We start from the raw sequence: 17,916 nt of genomic DNA, 5'->3' as shown, positions 1-17,916 counted from the left end.
CAGCCCTGAGTGCTCACTGGAAGGACAGATCTTGAAGCTGAGGCTCCAATACTTTGGCCACCTCATGAGAAGAGAAGACTCCCTGGAAAAGCACCTGATGTTGGGAAAGATGGAGGGCACAAGGAGAAGGGGACAACAGAGGATGAGATGGTTGGATAGTGTTCTGGAAGCGACCAGCATGAGTTTGACCAGTGGAAGACAGGAGTGCCTGGCGTGCTCTGGTCCATGGGGTCATGAAGAGTCGGACACGACTAAACAACAACAGCAACAAATCAGCATTTATTGCACAGAAAAGACCCTAGTGTTTGCTCACTTCTCAAGAGCCTGGAAGGCGCATTGCATTGTTCTCGGTTGTTTCAGAATCACGGTGTGGAACAGGGAGGGCAGTGCTTGAAATAAAGTATTTGCATGGAACAAGTGGGTTTGATTAGAAAGAGAGGGTCATGACGGCACTCTGTAAACTCAGTAGAGTGGAGAGAACACTCAGTATTAATGAAGAACATTGGTATGGGAAATGGTAACTTCAAGCTGTCCATTCATAAGCTTCAGATGGAGAATAGGAAGAGGTTTCTGAACAGTGGTGATGTCACAGAAGCAGAGAGCCACATGGCCTTCAATATATACAGAACTGGGACAGGTGATGACTATGGTTCCATTTTCATCGGTGTCTCCCTGATACGAAGAAGGATTCTTCTCCCCCTGTTAACATCTTAGTATTAGTTTGGCTTACCTCTTATCTCTGGCAGTAAGAGGTTGAGAGAGCCTCTGAGATGAAATATGGACGTTGTAGAATGCAAGAGGCCCTCAAAATATTTGTTCTAAGGCCACCTTCCCCAACCTCGCACTTCAGATCTCTTTTTGGACTACGACTGCCATCCGTCTCACATAGCACAGCTAAGGCTGGTGGTCGTGAGTTGTAGCCTCAAACATCTGTAAGATCCCAGGTTAGAGAAGGCTGCTCTAGAAGATTCTCTGTGGCACAGAAGAGTTTCGCTCCACACTCATCACAATGTCAGATAATAAAGGCATCTTCCCCTGGTTGGCTTGGGTGACAAAAAAACCCATCCCCTTGTCATCTTCTCTTAGAGCATGTGGCTAACTGAACTGCTCCTTGAATTGCATTGTGTTACTTATCTGGCATGAGACAGCGCTGGTATCTTCTGATTCTGGCATGCTGCAGTTTGATGGGTTTAATGATTGATTCCCACCCACTCCATCTCTGTCCTCATGGCAATGTGGCATATTGTATGGTGTAACACTGGGTTGCTGAAGGCTGGATTCTGCCTTTAGGGCAGGGATGATATAAGCTTTGGCAGTAGGAGCCAGATAGATAGATAGATAATTTATTACTGTCAAAGACCAGCTCACATGGCAATAGGAGCCAGTGTGCATGTTGCATTTTACCTGAAGCCCTGTAAAATGCCTGACTATATCCCATAATGGACATTTCTATGCAGAATAAATTTATCTTTACCACTTTCTTCTTATCAGCAAATCTCAGGCTGATAAAAGAGAGTGTGGCTTGTTAGGGAATCCGGTTGCATAATGTGTTTATCCGAAGATCGTTGCAGGAGCAACCTTATTCTTGGAAAACCATGCCTGAGTCAGTTGTAAAAAAATAAAATGGTTTCCTTGCTCTGAGTGTTCTTCAGCTGAAAGCAAATCATTTGGGGTGGGGGATATGGTTTATCAGTATCATTTCCCCTCAAACCACCGCAGGGATTTGCCTAGAACATATGCCATTTAAAAAATAAAAATAAATAACCGGCAGTTGCTTAAAGGTTTTCGAAAGCCACACTTACTATTTCAGGGATTTTTGTTGTTGACATAGGTGGTTGGCTTCTCCTGGGGAGTTTTCTCTGCTTGCTCTAACAGTTAGGAGGAGGGAAGCTACCAAACAGGCCCGGCAGGTTACAGCTGCCTAAGACAGTTGTGTGTGTCTGTGTGTGTCTCCCAAGATTCTTCCTTTCAAGGCCTGCAGGCTTTGACCTGCTAATAGGTGCCCAAACAGGGACCTATCCATCACACAAATATGCAACAACATCAAGTCAGAAAGACTTGCAATGTGGGGATTGCCTCTTTTATCGCACAGTTCAGCCTGTTCAATAACCATGTGACACAACTGGAATATGCTTAGAACAACGTGTTTAGAGTTGTTAACCCAAGAACTGGCAAGCGTGGAATAAGTTCTGTATTTTTCTTTGTCTCTCCCCCCCCCCCCCTTTTTAACATAGACTGTAAATTACATTATCAATTGACTTCCCATCCTCCCTTTCCATATTTATTACCCTTGAATGCTGCATATTTCACATGTACTATTTAACCAAATTGTCTTAATAATTCACACTATTGCTCATATTTCAAGTCCTGCTCGTGTTTTCATCTCACCATAAAAGGTAAAGGTACCCCTGCCCGTACGGGCCAGTCTTGACAGACTCTAGGGTTGTGCGCTCATCTCACTCTAGAGGCCGGGAACCAGCGCTGTCCGCAGACATTCCGGGTCACATGGCCAGCGTGACAAGCTGCATCTGGTGAGCCAGCGCAGCACACGGAACGCCGTTTACCTTCCCACTATAAAGCGGTACCTATTTATCTACTTGCACTTAAGGGTGCTTTCGAACTGCTAGGTGGGCAGGAGCTGGGACCGAACAATGGGAGCTCACCCCGCCGCGGGGATTCGAACCGCCGACCATACGATCGGCAAGTCCTAGGCGCTGAGGTTTTGCCCACAGTGCCACCCGCGTCCCTCTATGGTCCCATCTCACCGTAGTAGTTCTTTAAATGCACAATAAAAAGTCTCTAGTCCTCAAGGAATTTTTCATCATTTGGGTCTCTGCTGTTAACCTTGCCAGTTCCGCGAACTCCATCCTTGTCAAAAGCCAGTCTTCCTTTGTTGCAACTTCTCCGTCCACCTTTCTTTGGGCATACAGTATTCATGCCGCTGTCATTATATACATGAATAAATTAACCAACTTTTTTACTACACCGTTATCTATAATTCCTAAAAGAAAAGCTTTGGGTTTCTTGGGAATCAACAGCTTGAACATCTTTTTAATTTCATTATACATCATATAATGAGTTATATTCTCACAATATATCATATATCCCAGGCTTCCTCAACTTCGGACCGCCAGATGTTTTTGAGACTACAATTCCCATCATCCCTGACCACTGGTCCTGCTAGGTAGGGATCATGGGAGTTGTAGTCCCAGAACATCTGGAGGGTCGAGGTTGAGGAAGCCTGATATATCCCAATATACATCATATAATGAGTTCTGTATTTTTCTTATGGCTCTGTAAACTGCAGGAATTCTCAGACCTGATGCCCAATACACACACACACACCTGATGTGTTAAGAACACTCCCTCATTCTTGGAGAACCAGGCAGCTTCTGATTTCTCTTGTATCATGCCTCTGCTCTTACCTGCGCTCCATCCCAGCAAGTTTTTTTGAACTTCCTAAACAAAAAGGCAGCTGGGACAACCCTTAGTAAAAATAAAAATAAAAATCAGGTTTTGTGCCACAGTGGCCTATGTGACATTCTTTTCCTTTTGTGGCTTCAGGTCACAAGTATCACCCAGATTCCATTTGGGATTTCCTTCTGTAATGCTATCCTCTACAGTGGTACCTCGGGTTACAGGCGCTTCAGGTTACAGACTCCGCTAACCCAGAAATAATACCTCAGGTTAAGAACTTTGCTTCAGGAAGAGAACAGAAATCATGCAGCGGCAGCAGGAGGCCCCATTAGCTAAAGTGGTACCTCAGGTTAAGAACAGTTTCAGGTTAAGGACTGACCTCCAGAATGAATTAAGTTCTTTTTTTTTCCTTCTTTTTTTTTGGCAAATGGAAAGCTACCGAAAACCTGGAAGGACAGCTTTATTACTCTTATCCACAAACAGGGAACAGATGCCTCAAATATGGCCAATTACAGACCCATTGCACTGCTAAATAACGATTACAAGATATTCGCAGACATTCTTGCAAATAGATTAAAAATGGTGCTGAAAGAGATAATTCATAAAGATCAAACTGGATTTCTTCCCAGACGATTTATGCAATCCAATATTAGATGTGTGATTAATGTATTAGAATATTTGGATATTAAAATTGATACACCAGCAGCTATTATGTTGGTGGACGCTGAAAAAGCTTTTGATAATGTGTCCTGGAAGTTTATGAAAAAATTAATGGAAGAAATCAGACTGGGAGAAAATATTTGTAAAGGAATAAATGCCATCTATTCGGAACAATATGCAAAATTGATCCTCAACGGAAGAATTACTGAGGAGTGCAAAATAAACAAGGGAACCAGACAGGGCTGCCCACTGTCACCACTGATATTTATCTTGGTGATGGAAGTCTTGAACAATCAGATAAGAAAGGATCAGCTTGTTAAAGGCATCACTCTGGGAAACAAAACATATAAAATTAAAGCTTTTGCGGATGATTTACTTGTTATGACTGAAAACCCTAAAGAAAGTCTGAAAAGAGTGCTGGAATTGATTAAAGAATTTGGAGAAGTGGCAGGCTTCAAGCTGAATATAACAAAAACAAAAATGCTTGTTAAAAATGTAACCACAAAAGAAAAGGACGATTTAGAAAAAATATTGGGCCTGAAAATCTCCTTAAAAGCGAAATACCTGGGTATTTGGATCACCCCCAAGAACATAAACATATTTCAGGGTAATTACACCAAAACTTGGTTAGAGATTAGAAAAAACTTTGTAACCTGGAGTAAACTAAAATTAACATTTCTGGGTAGTATTTCCATTATAAAGATGAATGTGCTTCCAAAATTAATCTTTTTATTTCAAATGATTCCAATACTGGGCGAAGCAGGTTGTCTCAAGATATGGCAAAGAGAAATTTCCAAATTCCTGTGGGAAGGGAAGAAACCTAGGATTAAACACCTGATCTTAATAGACATAAAAGAGAGAGGAGGCTTTTCCCTACCCGACCTAAAACTTTACTACGAGGCAGCCTGTTTCACCTGGCTAAAAGATTGGTGCACGTTGCAGGATTCGGACCTCCTGGACCTGGAAGGTTTTGACAGCCGTTGGGGATGGCACGCCTACCTAATTTATGGAAAGTGAAAATTCATAAAAACTTTACCAACCATATAATAAGAAAGTCACTCTTTGCTGTATGGGAAAAATATAAAGACCTGATGGAGCCTAAAGTCCCGTGGTGAACTTCTCCAGTAGAAGCCATAGCAGTAAAACGGAAAAATACTCAGGAAAGCTGGCCAACATATAAAATACTTCTAAAAAATGAAGATAACCAAATAAAATTAAAAAACTTTGAGGAAATAAGAGGCCACATTTCAGACTGGTTCCAATACCATCAGTTATTTGAAAAATTTAAATCTGACAAACAAAAGGGGTTCTCAAAAGAAATTTCCCGATTCAAATCTGATCTTGTAAATTCTAAAAGAAAAACTCTTTCCAAAACTTACTGACTCCTCCTTGACTGGACAGTCAAGGAGGAGGAGGTAACAGTGGCAATGGTGAGGTGGTCCCAGGATTTTGGCCACTCAATAACCATGGCCCAATGGGAAAATTTATGGAAGATCAATTGAAAATTCACAAATTGTTACACGATTAGAGAGAACTTTCAAAAAATGCAATATCGATGGTATCTAACACCATGGAAGCTTTAAAAAATGTATAAAAATGTATCAAGTAATTGTTGGAGATGCGGAGACTCAGGAACATTCTACCATATGTGGTGGATATGTAGGAAAATACAGGTATTCTGGGAGATTATACATGCAGAACTGCAAAAAATGCTAAAGATCTCTTTCAGTAAAACAGAGGCCTACCTCCTGGGAATAACAGATTTGGATATTCCACAAAAGAGGAAGGGTATCTTTTTATATGCGACGGCGGCAGCAAGAGTTTTGATCGCAGCAAAATGGAAGAGTAATGAAATCCCCTCTATTCAAGATTGGATCCAAAAGCTGACAGAATATGCTGAATTAGATGGTTTATCAGAAAAAATAAAGAATAAATCAAAACAGGAATTTGTTTCTAAATGGGAGGTTTTTAAAGAATATCTGAAAAATAATATAGTAGTTTAAATTCTGTTGCAGCATTCGAGGAACTTCAGTAATAGTTGCAAGGTAGATATAAGAAATTAGATTTAATGAGAATAAGTTTAATTATGAAAAAAAATGTGTATTGGCAATAAGTAATATGAATTTGAAGTATGGAATAGACGGGAGGTTGGGTCTTTAGTGTTAAGACCAATAGATGATTTATTGTTTGCTAAGAATATCATGTGTCTATGGTTATTTTTGTAATTTGTGTGTAATTTGGTATTTGTGTTTTTTGTTTGTTTGTTTTTCTTGTTGTATAAATATTTTTTTAAAAAAAACAAACCAGAATTAATTAAGTTCTTAACCTGAGGTACCACTGTAATTGCATTTTTTTTTTAAGACCAGCCTTCCCATTCCTATGCTCCACAAGGTGATGTGGTCAGCAAACATAGAGGCCAGTTTTGGGATCAGGACATCTCTTGCACCCACATCCATGATCAAGTTATAGCAAACATGCAAATGATTTTCTGTTACAGGCAGGGGTGTTGCTACAGTACTTAAAGGACTTTGGGCAAATTAAGAAGGCAAGTGGCTGGTTGGAGGTCCCTACAGGGCGAAATTTACACCCACACCCCTGGGTGGGGTGATTCCCAGGTGCATTCTTCAGTCTGAAGGTTTCCTGTATCTTAGGGTTTCTATTTGCTTTCAGATCAAGCAATGCTTCACCCCACCACCTCCTCAAATGGCAAGACAGTGGAACAGTGTTTGTGTTCAGCATTATACACTGCCTGCTGAAGGGTTAAACAGCACTAGAAGCAACCATATGCACTCCAGATCACAGATGACAAACCATTTTTCAAAAACGACCGTCAGCGTTTCCTAACCCATCTGTTTCCATCTTTGGCAGAAAGGGAGAACTGCTTTTTTGAAAAACTTAAGAAATGGGTTTTAATTATTAGTATTAATGGACGTTCTAAAAATATTCCAGCTGTTGCAAGCCTGAAACAAGCTATTCAGCAGCGAGGCAAAGTGGACCGTTTGTGAGCTTGCGGTTTCTGGACTCCAACCCTAATCTTCCAAACGGCATATGAGTTTATAAACAGAGATTAGTGCATATGTGGTATTTCCCTGACTCCCCACCCCACCCCCCAAATTATTGAAATGTTGCCAGTGCTTTAGGAATGAATAGGAAAGATTATGCCAAGAGAGATGTCTGGGAAATCAAACTATTAGAGCAGAGATTAGAATAAACCAGTGCTTTTATCCATTGGAGGAATGCAAATATTTTGAATATCTTTGACCTCTAAAAATTCTCAACAGCAATCGCCATCGGAAGACCAGGCTTACTGTGAGGTTAGGGTGTGGCGGGGGGTACAGAGCGCTTCGCAGACCTGATTGCATGTATACAACAGAGTCAGCTAAATATATTTATCCAGGATGGAAAATCTTAATGCCATTGCTTCATGCTTCTCATGCAGACCCTCCAAATGTCCTATTTTCCAGGGACAGTCCCGGATTTACAGAAGACGTCCCGGTTTCTGATTTGATCCCGGAATGTCCTTAGGATATCCCTATTTCTACCGGAGAAATGTTGGAGGGTTTTTCAACCCCCAAGGAGACAACCTTTCAAAGACATCCAAAGGCAGCCCTGTATAGGGAAATTTTTAATTTTTAATATTTCATGTTTCATTTTGTTTTTATATATGTTGGAAGCTGCCCAGAGTGGCTGGGACAACCCAGTCACATGGACGGGGTATGAATAATTATTAACACCATTGTTGTTGTGATGGTTGTTGTTTAATAGGATGTCCCTATTTTCATCCAAGAAATGTTGGAAGGGAAATGTGTGTGTGCGTGGTTCTATTGTGACTCTTTTATTTCTATGATTTGAGAGCTGCTTAGGCAGAAACTCTTTAATTGCCGGTAGTTGATTGCCATGTGTTAGGGTAACGGGGTTCAGTAAAAGAAGCAGGAGCTCAATTGCTTTTAATGGTTGCAAAGAGGAGACTTCTGACAGGTGCTGCTTTGCAAAGCACTGCAGCACTGTGATGGGAGAAGCTTCCCTGTTCAGTCTTTTCCTTTAAATGCAGCTTTCAAAAGCGCATGAACACTCTCCGGTGTTGTATTTGGCAACTCAGTAGCAGAGACCTAGCCTTAGCAAACCCCTCAAAGGTCAGCACAAATGAGCCACGTGCCATAAACTAATAAAGTCAGCACTGTCCTCTTTTAACCCTTCTCTGAAGCGCCAGTGCAAATCTCAACTGTGCCATCACTTCAGAAGGTGGCCGTATTGGCAGCAAAATGTTTTATCATTCGTAGCTTCTCTTCTGTGATACGGAGGTGATAACATTGGCCTACTGACAGGGCTGTTGTAAAGAGAGCCGAGAAGATAACGTATTTGAAGAGCTGTGAACTCCCTAAAAGGGTACAGTACAAATGGCTATCTGTTCTTAGAAGCTACCCTGCTGCACACACACAAGACTTTCTGTGCAACTATTTATACTCTGATACCTAAAATGCTTTTCCAGCCCTTTGCTGTGGCACAGAAGCACTGGTGTTGCATATGCAAGCAGTGAACTTATGTGCTCATAAAGGGTTCCCCCCGCCCATTCTGGTTTCAGTAAAGAAATACTCCCCCCCCCCCGCTTTAAAACCACTATGTGTATGTCTAACATAGCTGTGACTCATATGTGAAATATTTCATTTGTTTAATTGCATGGCAGAGTAAACAGACGTAGAATTCCATATGCCTCCAGGCAGTCTGAGTTTAAGCTTTGGACTTTGCTTGCTTGCTAGCTTTTTACTTCTCTCTCTCTCTCTCTTTCTCTCTGCCTCTTCCTCTCTTTCTGTTGGCTTTACAGCCTTTCGATGTATATTACTGAAACTGCCCATATGCAGCTCGTGAATATACTCCCTAATTAGCAAATGACGAAATACATACAGCCACAGAAATGGTTCCCCCTTCAAGCTCTCGTATAAAACTGCGAAGATAAATCCACAGTCTTTTGTACAACTTTTACAAACTTTTTATTGAAGGGGAGTGGGTTTGGAAACATGGTGATGATGATGGCGACAACTTGTTCTGGCTCATACCGCAGTATAACCCTTCTCATTAACCTAAACAGAGAGAAGCATATGGTTTTCGGCGGTATAAATGCTCCAGGCGATGCTCTCGCCGCCATAGCTACATTCTCTTGTTCAGCTTTGAATTACTTTTTTGTTTATTAAACAGAACTAAGCCTGGAGAGCTCAGTTGATTAGAGTGTGGTAATGATAAATGCCAAGGTTGCAGGTTCAGTCCCCGTATGGGACAGCTGCATATCCCTTCATTGCAAGGGGTTGGACTAGTTGATCCGCTGGGTTGATCCTTGCAACTCTAAATTCTATGATTTTATGACAAGCAAATGTGTGTTTGTCTGGTAATGCACATCTCATGGGGTGCAAGACTAAAAAACACACAAGAATAGGGCAAAAACGTTACCCGTGCAGAAGTGAGAGGTATTAGTAAATTTGGGGGAGGCCCAAAGTTTGTAGGGACACAAAATAAGGAGAAAAAAGTATAAGTTGGGGCTAGAATCCGAAAAATCTCAATACGGATAAATATAATGTCTGTAGGGGGGGGGAAGCTGGTATCTGGGTTGAAGTGGGAATAGAATGAAGTGACTGGGATGGTCGGAAGAAAGAAGAGAGAAGAGAAAGTGTGGAATGACCCCCCTCTCCATCTCTACTGATAGATCGTTTCTTGGCTCACAGTGAAAAGTTGTTTTCAAATGTCCTGAGGGATGGAAACAAAAACTGTCCATACAAATCGATTGAGAAATTGATGTACCCCGGATTGGGCCCCAGTGTGTATCCCCCATCCCCTCATAAATCAAAACTAAACGAAAACTTAAGGTAGCAGCAAAAGGGGTAAAAATCCTGCTTTTTCGAACTTGCTGATTATTTAATGTTATTTCTTTTCTTTTTTTAACCTCGCTAATGCACATTTCAAAGCAAATACAGTTCATTATCCACCCCGAACCGTGTAGTTCACACTGAATACTGCAGGGCAGATGCTGAGTGCTTTACAATACCCTGGCAGTGTTACTCTGCAGTACCCTGTTGCAGGTTGGGCAAAAACTGGGAGAATCCAGAAATCTGGCAATGCTGTCCGCTGTTTTTTTATCCCCATGCTGCACGTTGAGCCAGTGTGCATCAATCCAGCAGGGCGTTTCATTGTTACACCCCTGTGGCAGGCTGGAGGCCTGTGCAGCAAGTAGCTTCCACTAGCCAGGCAACTGCGCTCCACTGTTAACGCTGCAGGTCAGAGGTGGAGCTGAGGCTGATTTGGATTCCCAGTCAAAAAACACCCCACACCTCTCAGGTTGCAGCAAAGGTCAGGTTACTTAAATTGCCTCCTCAGGCTGCATGCTGAAACCTCAGGCTCTGTTGACTTGCGTGCAAACTGCTTGCTCTTTTAACCGGTCAAAACCTTAAAAATAAAATAAAAAATACATTTTGTACACGGCTTAACATCCAAGTTAGAGCAGGGGCCTCCTGTCCTTGATGCTAATCCCCCGCCCCCAAACACAGGCTCAGGTAACACCCCTCCCTATGGCAGGAATATACTGCAATACTGTGTTGTGGTCTGCCAGCTAGTTTCTACTAAGGCTGCACATACGTCATACGTTTAAAGCACATTGGAAGCATGTTAAACCCCTCCCCCAACACACACACACACACACACACACAGAGAGAGAGAGAGAGAGAGAGAGAGAGAGAGAAGAATTCTGGGAATTGTAGTTTGCTCCTCACAGAGCTAGAATCTACAGCACCCTTAAGAAACTACAGTTCCCAGGATTCTGTTGAGGAAATAATGTGCTTTCAATATATAGTGTATATGCAGCCTAAGAATGAATCCACTCTTGAAGTTCCTATCTTTATGTAATCAAAATGGCACCACCATCCACACACAATAGGTTTGGGAAACCCCCTCCCCCCAGAATTACACAAAACTTGAAAAGGAAAAACATGGCAGGAGGAACCCCAAGTACATCCTAATGAGGACTCTGCGTGCTCATTGGCCATGGAAGGCTGGCTGACTCTTAGGAGTGAGCGCAGAAAACAAGGGGGAGCAGGGTAGAAAAGGCCGTGGTTGGCTGGAACCTGGGAGCACTCTGCACTGCAACATTTTGTTGCAGCAGCTCCCACTCAAATCAATCTATTTTTAAAAAGGTATGGTGGTAATACCTCAAACAGACCAGTTATGTTTAATACAGCCTCTCAATTCAGGAAAGCCCAAGAATCCTTTCTTGTGCCCTGAGTTTTCCACTATTTGTGTATATCTGTGATATGTATTATATATATGTATTTTGAACCACATATTCTATAATATGTTTTTGAGACCTGTCTGTGTTTGTTTGTTTGCTTGCTTGCTTGCTTGCTTGCTATAACCTGTATTTGGCTGACCAATAAAAACTGATGACGATGATTTGGAGACAGGCAAGTGTAAATGACACCAGTGCTACCGGTCTGAACATGCTAATGTTGGAATAAAGGCCATTGCACCTAGCAAGACCTATTTCTGAATAAACATATTCCAAATTGCTCAGTAAGGTAATCTGAGAAGTCAAGAGAGCCTTGTATGCATCCATAGTCACTGCTGGTGTACAAGCTCCTTGGTACTTTATATATATATACAGCCAAACCCTGGGCTACAGATGCTTCAGGTTGTGTTTTTACGGGTTACGGACCCACCGAAATTGCCTAATTGCAACCTGTGCATGCGCAGATGCGCCGCTGCAGGTTGTGAACGCTGTGGGTTGCGAACGTGCATCCTGCATGGATCACGTTCACAACCCGAGCATCCACTGTATATATAAAAAGTGGGGGTACATGGGGTGTTTGCTCTATGCGTGCCAGCTCCAGTCCTTCCTGTTTTGGTCCCACCCACTTTTTCTGTTGGCTCTGCCCATCACTGGAATGCAGTTCCTGGAAGGATAGGTAAAGGGAACCCTGACCATTAGGTCCAGTTGTGGCCGACACTGGGGTTGCAGCACTCATCTCGCTTTATTGGCCAAGGGAGCCGGCGTACAGCTTCCGGGTCATATGGCCAGCATGACTAAGCCACTTCTGGCGAACCAGAGCAGCGCACGGAAACGCCGTTTACCTTCCCACAGGAGCGGTACCTATTCATCTACTTGCACTTTGACATGCTTTCGAACTGCTAGGTTGGCAGGAGCGGTTACCGAGCAACAGGAGCTCACCCCGTCGCGGGGATTCGAACCACTGACCTTCTGATCGGCAAGTCCTAGGCTCCGTGGTTTAACCCACAGCGCCAATCTGTGGGCTAAAAAATGTCCTCCACTCCTGATGCACATAATACTAAGCTAGCTCTTCAGGGTTTCAGGCAGGACTCTTCTCCATCCCGACCTGCTTTCAAGCAGCTTCCTATGTCCCTAATACAACAGCACCGGCGAAAACCTTAAAAAGCAAAACTCCAGCTAAGAATCGGCAGCCGGCCAAGCGCACATACCTGGTTGAGTAGATATGAGAATCAACCTTCAACGACCTGCTCTTTTTGTCCCAAGGCCATTTAATATTGACTATAATCTGGTCAGCAAATACAGGGGCATTGTTAATAGTATGCAGAATTTCTATTTTTATTTTAAATGTAATATGCTGTAGATAGCTGAGTAAAGCACAACGGGTGATTTTAAAATCAAGATCAATTTAAAAACAGAGCAGAACACCAGTGTCATTGAAATTTCGTTGTTGTGCACCAGTTCAGAAAGGCTCAGTTTGCATAAAGGGATATGCTGAGACAGAATTGACCCTGGAAAAGGAGAAGCAAGGTCACTCAGAGTTGTTTGCCAGCCGTCTTGAACAAGCCACTTTAATTTTTCCTTACCTCAATCGAAATTAGCCCTCAGGCAGGTGTCCTTGCTTTCAGTTCAATATCAGCTGCGGGACTTAAAACCACTTACGCTGGAGTAATTCCTACAGCTGGGAATGAAGCACAGCCAGTGGGTCAAGAGACTTAAACCAGTTTGCGTGTGAGCTTTTTGTTGTTCTTCCTTTGCCACGGAGTTGTGCTTTGCCGAAGACTTTTATCACTGCAAGCGTCTTGAATTTCAGGCCTATGGCAGTCATTAATATTCTCACTTCGTTGGTGCCATATCTGATAGCTGAGGGGCCCAAAAAATGCAAATGAGCGGGGACTGAAATCTTACTTGCATCTTATTAGAGAAGTACCGTATGTGATTGAATCTGTACTGAGGCATGTAGCAGCATTATTTTAATGTAACAATGAGTGAATCAAAACACAAGGTCCTGAGATGAATTTCAGAATGGGCCAGCATTATTTCCTAGATTGCTGTTGGAAGCCTAATTTTTACAGTACCTGTACAAGAAAACACTAACACAGTTCTAGAATACTTGGCTTCAGTCCATTCAACACAGGACCTCAATGGGATCTGATTTTTTAAAAATTAAATTTATTTGCAAATATAGGGTAGTGATTTTTTAAAAGTGTTTTCTGCAGTCACCAGTTTGCTGGAAGCAATCTGCTAAGTCATAGAACGATCCTATGAAAGTTCATCAACATAGCCTACACAAAGGAATCCTGTCTACTCAGAAGTAAATTGCACTGAATTCAATGAAACTTGCTCTCTGTCTCAGGCAGGTGTATATAGGATTGCAGAACTCTCCAACTGGAATCAAAGGGACTTAAACATGCTTGTGTTTGGATCATGTTCCTATAGATTAAGCTGTGCTTACAAACTGAAGTTACCACTTGTCCTGTGCCCATGTAAAAAGTCCATAGCTGAACAAACTTACTGGGAAGTTCAATTTTATGCCAATGGGATCATTTCTTAATAATCATTTGTTGCTATCTATTGGGTAGCAATTGACTATTGGTTGCACAACAAGGTTTTCAAATTTTGTTTAATGCCAAATCATCGTAAAGTGATATCTTGATGCTCTAGTGATGCAAAAGAAGTAACATGTCATTTGTTCCCACTGTCTTAAGTTAAGTGAAGGAATGTGCCATATGTCTGCTCTGAGGTGGGGGATATCAGGAGAACCCCAGAACAGTGTGCAGAATAGATCACTTTGTCTGGCAAGCTGCTGTGCTTGTGCAGATGGAACATCTGTCATAGTGTGGCGCTGAATTCCAGCCACTGATTTTAATATTGCATTTAAAAATTGTTGTAACCCACCCTGTGAGATTCTGGTGAAGGCAGGCAAGACATTGAATGACAGATAAATAATGCTCTCGGGTCCTCCTTGGTTTTGCGCCGTGTATTCCAAGGCTGGACTCCAGCTCATGTTGAAAGCTCTGGCTATTCAAAGCAAGATACCACACTGTTTCCTGCCCTAGTTATAAAATAATTATTGTGTGTTGGATCCCCCTTCTCCTTGATCCCACTTTGTGCAGTTGCCTCAACTAACACCACACCGAAAACTAAAACACTGATCGTAGCTATTCAGATGTGAATGGCAAATATTTTTTATTTGATTAGAGGCACTTTTTTCTTTGTTGCTGTATCAAGTATTCCAGTCCCGCCACTCAAAACAGGTTCTGGGCTACATCCTGGCTTGTGAAACCCTTTTGATCTGTGCTACCTTTTTTTCAATATGCAGTATTTTTGTTAATGTTGTGTTACATTGATAAGCCTTTCTTTCACCCCACGGGGGCACCCTAACACCAAGTCACAAAAGAACAGAACCATTCACAAGTAAGCAACATTAATTTTCAATATGTCACTGCTTTGACAATCCTGTTACCAAAACGTCAGAGTAAATGCTGACATGGTTTGCTAACATCTACTGTCTAAGCACTAACCTTTGATGAGCAACTTCAGGGCCTCTATTCTCCCGTCCGTTGTTTTTTTAAAACATACAGTATAGCTAAAGTGGACTTGGACCAGAGAGCCTTCACATAAACTTCTGTCCTCTGTAAAGTAGGATACAGTACATGGTCACCCTACATGAAAGCAAGGTGTGTTATCAGCTCCTTATGAGTGGATCCATAATTCATCCATTGGCATACGCCATCACCATACTGAATATTTTTCAGCTCTGTTTCAAATATACATTATTAGGTTAATAAGATTCTAATTATTTTCCCCATCCCATCCAGGCTATCCTTGTTGTGAAAGAAAACAAAGACTCAGAGCAGTGTTTTCCTTCAAATGTCAAGGGAAAGATAGGTTGAAGCCATTATTTGTCCCAGGGAAAGATCAACCATCTTTTTGGCTTATCAAAAAAATGGCTTGGATTTTTTTCTTTTAAAGAAACATACTGGTTTCAGTAAGGAAGTCAGCATTTATCCGGTAGATGGAATACTTCTGATACTTATTTTGAGAAAATGTACACTGTGTTGTACTTTTATGCTTAGGTCTGCGTCTTTGGATTAGTTGGGGATATATTTACAGGGTCGTTTTGCAATATGAATACTGAAGGATACTTCAGTCTCAAAAATGGGCATGTGAATGAAATGATGACCCCTGGTGACACAAACTGGTCCCTTGGCACCATTTACCATGTAGCCGAGGCCTTGGATTACATAAAACGTTTCTACCAGCTGATGGTAAATCAGTGTGCTGCAGGGAGTTCTGGGAAGATAGAGTGTATTCTGCAACAAAAGGGCTTGCATAAAGGCTAGTCACTTTCAACAAGGGACATCTGGCATCCCTATTTCAATGTCTTCAATCAAACAAGCTCCCAAGATGAAGTTGTGTTAGTGGGAGAACACTGACAGAATTTTTAAGATCAGCGGTTCAAAAGGCTCTTCTTCAAAAACCACTTTGTGACCAATTCCACAGCACGTTTTCTTCTGTTATACGAGACCAGCTGTTGCACTTGTCTCTCTTCTTCTTCCCTATCCTCACACAAAAGCAAACAAGGGGAAAATACTCTCCGCAGCTCCACTAACCCCTGTTGCTTCATTGTGTTTTTCTGCAATGTTTGTTGAGAAATACTGGATACAAGAAAAAGAAATAATCAATAGAAAATGCCCACAAGTATATTACATAGTTATTTATCACATTTAAACATTATTATGAGTTTTAAACAAAACCATAACAGGCGATGCACAACATTAGCCATACCCAGAGCTGATGCATTCAGATCAATGGATTTAAGTAAATTAAGTCAATTGATTTGAAAAAGTAGGGCTGCAGGCCAATTTAAAAACACAACTTCCTCCAAAGAATATGGAAAACGAGCCACAATTCCCAGAACTTTTAACAAGCTACGGGTCCCAGGATTCCCAGGTTACGTGTTTTAAATGTGCTTTAAATATAGTGCATATACAGCCAAAGTCATAAGTAGATGTAATCCAATGTGCTTAATGGTCATTATGGATATTGCTCACCATGTGTTAATTTAAGGAATGTTATGTGACAGAAGGAAGAATTTTTTATAAAAACCACATTGATTTCCATGCCCTAAGTAATTGTTTTTATTCTCTAACAAACAGCCCAGTTATAATACCAATCTATAATAACATTAGTCCATTCTTGGACACTTGAAATACCACTCCGGACAGCATCAGCTCTGTCGTTCCCTCTCTGAGAAATTTCCAAAATAAGGAGGGAAAAGATAACACAATTTTGCCTTGTTTCTTAATACAGTAGTACTTAACGATTGATCAAAACAGCAACTTGCTTCTGTTCTAGGGGCTTTCAAAATTCCCGATGTTGAGCAGAAAATGGCAACTCGTCTATTTCTCCAGCTCCTGGGACAAGTTGCAGACTAAGTAAGTCTTTGACCTTAGCTTGCAATTTCCCTTTGGCAGAGAGGATTCCAGCCCTGGGGACGCAGTGTGACAGGGCAGTGTCCTTGCCTAACCTTATCAGGGTCAGGAGACAACAGCTGGCCCCCAAGGCTGCTCCTGCCTGCCAGGTGGCACTGCAATGCCAAAAAAGGGGCTGGTGGTGGCAAATGGGGGGCGGGGGTGGTTGTCATCCTCAAACAGTGCCTATTTTGTCCAACTGTTCCCTTCTTTTAAAAGGTCACATTGAAACTGCAGGTAAGTGTAGCGCTCCATTGCGGAGACTGCAATGCAGAGACATTTGAGGGCTTTTCCATGGTGTTGGCTCCGAAAAGGGACACTGCAAGTTGCAATCGATTAGGAAAAAATTAAACAAGACCGCCGCCCCAAGGGTAGATTGGCTCTAAAACATGGCAATGAGTGTGACTTCTAAATCAGGCTAGGGCTTCCATATATTACTTTAAATGAAAGAGAAACAAACAGGCACCCAAACAATAGCTGCCATTTGCATGGATACACCAGAATAAAAGTGCATTTTAAATAACAATAATTGCTGTTATAATTCAGAGAAAAGAAAAAAGGAGCAACATACATGAGTGAATTGCATATAATTTTCTCATGTAATTGCAAAAGGATTATAAGTAATCCTGTGCTCGCTCTGCCTGCTTATTCCAAAGTTCTTTAAACATTTTCCATTCTTGCTCAGATCTATTTCTTTTCTTTTCGCGTCAGACCCAAAGGATCCAGGCGATTTTATTTAAAAGTTGCCAGTTCCCAAGTTTTTTAATAGTCCGTTCCCCTCAGATGGGGATACCTATTTCTTTTTCCAGTACTTCACATACAAAATCCTTGCTGCTAGAATCATAAATCCTTGCAGCTAGAATCCCATTATAATTTCTCTCCCTTTTTTCTCATCTTCCAAAGCACTTGAATGCCTTCGCTTGCGCGACCATATGGCATGGAGAAATCCAGCCCTTGCCTGGAGGAGAAGCCATGTTTGCTGAATACGAACCTCTCCAAAGAGAAGGCACCAGGGCCTGTTAGTCAAAGTGATGCAAAGGCAAAAGATGCTGAAGGGTGGAGAGAACTGATGAGATGTTGGACTTCACAGGGGTCCCT

This window comes from Podarcis cretensis, assembly GCF_951804945.1.
Source record: "Podarcis cretensis genome assembly, chromosome: 6".
In the NCBI taxonomy this organism is placed as follows: Eukaryota; Metazoa; Chordata; class Lepidosauria; order Squamata; family Lacertidae; genus Podarcis; species Podarcis cretensis.
The sequence above is the reverse complement of the archived record's forward strand: the minus strand, read 5'-3'. Positions refer to the sequence as shown.